Below are 3851 nucleotides of genomic sequence, written 5' to 3' on the forward strand. Positions count from 1 at the left end.
CTCGCTGTGAGAGATGCTGCTGACACACACAGCTCAGGTATGTATATATATATATATATATATATATATATATATATATATATATATATATATATATATATATATATATATATATATATATATATATATATATATATATATATATATATATATATATATATATGAATATATATATATATATAATATATGATATAATATATATATATTATATATATATATATATATTCATACATTATATATATATATATATATATATATAATATATGAATATATATATATACCTGAGAATATATATATATATATATATATATATATATATATATAATATATGAATATATATATATATATATATATATATTTATATTCTCAGGTATATATATATATATATATAATATATATAAATATTACAGAGAAGACAACAGACAAAGAATTGATATTATAAATACTACAAATAGATTAAATAATTAACATGGATTGCATAAAAAAATAGATGAAAATTAAATATGAATTTCATCAAAAACAGATACAAATTTCATAAAAAAGTGATAAAAATAAACTAAAAAAGAGATTTGATCAAAAATAGATAACAATTAGAAACAGATTACATAAAAAATAAACAAAAATAAAATAGATACAAATGATATTATGAAAAATAGAGATTACATCAAAAGAACGGATACAAATGGAAGGGTGGAAAATAGAGATATTCTCAGAAGAGATATTCCGTATGATATATCAGTGTTGTATCCCGTTCAGTATTTAATATTCACTCACCAAACAGAAGACTCCATCGTGGACTTTAGGTGTTCAATGTGATGCATTTACTGTTCATGAACTCATATTTAATACATTTCTACTCGTATGCTGAAGCTCGTCATTTTCTGCAGTGACCCAGTTTCCCCACGACGCCGTTTGTTATTTCATGAGTGTGTGATGCATGTACTACACACCAGACGCACACACAGATCAATGCATGTGTATGTGGAACAGAAGAGGCTAATGGAGACACGAGACCCGCTGCTCTGCTGAACGAGCTCAGAGTGAACGGAGGCTGCAAAGAAAAACTGTTACTCTGAAACACGTCGTATTTATGCTATTTCAGACATTTGTTCTGTTACTATCGGATGATTCACATAAAGCTGTGGGTGTTTTGAACACAGGAGGACGGAGACACAAACGTAATAAAATACAGAAAGAGAAAAACATCTTTGAAAATCATTTTTATTTTGCTGCCGCTGAATTAGACAAAACAACCGGAGTGACGGAGCTCAGACTTCATTCAAACGTCGCTCTCTGCAGACCAGAGGATATTTGAACAGCAGGAAATGCATCAGCCGCTGTGGACTGAAGCACAAACCAGCAGGAGATGGAGGAGACCTTCGTATCACATCTGGTGACTCAGTAACAATACAGAAGCAACTCTGGTGGAATCTTTACTTCTTCTCGTAGTGAAAAGGTTTCAGGACTCTGCACTGAGAGGAGGGCTGGGCCAGAGAGAGCAGAGAGACAAACACATCTGTGCAGATGTGTCTGATCATTTCATAGTTATTTATTGATATTACCAATTAACCAACTCACTGTTAGCCCGAACTAGTTGACTTTACTAGAAAACCGGGTGGAAACCCGTTGTCTCAAACCATTTCACTTTTTACAAATGGAGGAACTAAACAGATCTAGTTGTGTTAACATAGAACCTTAATGAATGCAGCAGACACATTTAAGTCCAAGATTAGTAATCTTTACTAAAAATCATTAGTTCACTTGAATTATTTCTTTTCTTTAGTGTAAGTTTAATGCATACATCAGCATTTATAAACAAATCACTAATATAACATTATTTATTGCTACTTAAGACCATTCGTTTATTTAAGTAATGTCTTTACTTTTAATTAAATTAATTATACTATTTGATTTTGAGATTTAATGTATTGTTTCAAGAAAATTGTACAGAAGGAAAGAAATTAAACAACACAGAGAGAGAGAGAGAGAGAGCGAGAGAGAGAGAGAGAGCGAGAGACAGAGAGAGAGAGAGCGAGCGAGAGAGAGAGCGAGCGAGCGAGAGGGAACCGGGGTCCACCTTTAGGCCATCAGGTGATCCACAGAGCAGAGATGCTGATTCTTAATTAACACTCACACCAATAAAGTAATTTAACTGGAAGGACAGAAAGTGACAGACCCAACATGCAACGGAAGCAGCTGATGGAGGAGAAGCACAGGTCGGGAGCAGAGGCTTCTGGGACCAACAGGCAGGAAGTAATGGACTCGTTATTGAATTAGACAGAAGCAGAGCAGTCGTTATCATCCTGCTGAGATCGCTGATAACTGGATCCATTAGTCCGATTGGCTGCACAGCCATTCAACACAAGACATGTTAGGAAGTCAAATTCATTTCTCCTGAGACGTCACGCTGTAGCTGGGTTCTGGTTGTTGCTGCGGGTCGTTGTCTTCGTGGTTTATATTATTAGATAGTCGGCTTCATCGCTGCTGCTTTTACTAATTTACAGAGGAAAACAAACTGTATTTGCCCTTTAAAGCACTGAACTAAAGGTTTTATTGTAGAGCAACCAGAAATAGAAGCAGAAGCAGCGACAGTCTGTTGCTTCTGGATAAACGCGTTACACAACTCAATATCCTCAACAGAGGGCAGAGCCCAGTCACACCATATTCATCATAATAATAATAATTAATAATAAGAATGAGTCCACAGCGATCTGAACATGCTTTCAGAAGCAATCTAACATTCCACCTTTACCAGCAGCAGCGCTGCTGCTGTCTGAGGCCGTGAGCACACAATAACCAACACGAGTTCTGTCTGACAATCTGCTATTCAGGCCCCGAGGAGACTGTTGATGGATCCCAGTAAACACACACACACACATTCCCGTAGTGTTCACACTGCAGCGCTGAGAAATCATCCAATGGAAGCAGCCGTGAGGAGCGCTGAGTACAGCTGATGGAAAGAAGACGCTATCACAAGGTTACACACTTCAAATGGAAGATGCATATTATTTATGAGTAGAGGAAACAGCAGGGGGCCTGATGTTGATCCTGGGAGGAAACCTTTAGTCAACCATCGAGAGCTGGAAGCCAGCGACTGAACTCTACAACGGAAAGCAGCAACATGAGTAGATCAGCTGAACCAGAAGCCTCAGACAGATCCGCACAAATACATCAGGACGTTTCTTTCATCAGATAGAAAACACACCGATGTGCCATTACAACACGGACAAACAACACATGCTGTCATTGTTGCATCTTCTCTTCCGACAGAGGACGCTCAGGAACCAGCCGACAGTTCTTTAGGTCACAAGCGTCAAAACCTTTGAGCGACGACGTGAAATTGAGGAAACGTTTTCTTGGGAAAACATCTGGCCATGCTTGCGTTTTGTCAGAGATTCTGTTGTTGGTGGCTCACATCTGTTGAATGAAACCATTACCAGGTGACATCATAAAGTCTGTGGAGGCTTTTTAACTGATGCTCCGTAAAGCAAACAACCACAAGCAGCGAACACAAACCTCCTTCCCTGTTCGGCAGATTCCTTCTGGCAAGCATGACCATTCAGAGGGTCTCACTCACTCTGAAGAGATGGAGAACCAACGGAACTGGACCGAACACAACATGCGTAAAGTGATTCTCCTCAACGTGAACGTGATGAACCGATGGAGCACCGGCACCATCAAGTCAGTCCAGCAAAGCCGACACATACACGTGGATTGTTTTACCATCACTGGCCGTCCTCGAGTCGTTCTGTGATCGTGGCTAAAAAAAACTAAAAGATAAAATGTAAAAACCCTCAAAATAAAATACAACAAAGAAAAGTACAGGAAGAGGAATTGAATGTGTATTTAGA

The sequence above is a fragment of the Melanostigma gelatinosum genome, assembly GCF_949748355.1.
Source record: "Melanostigma gelatinosum genome assembly, chromosome: 3".
Classification (NCBI taxonomy): Eukaryota; Metazoa; Chordata; class Actinopteri; order Perciformes; family Zoarcidae; genus Melanostigma; species Melanostigma gelatinosum.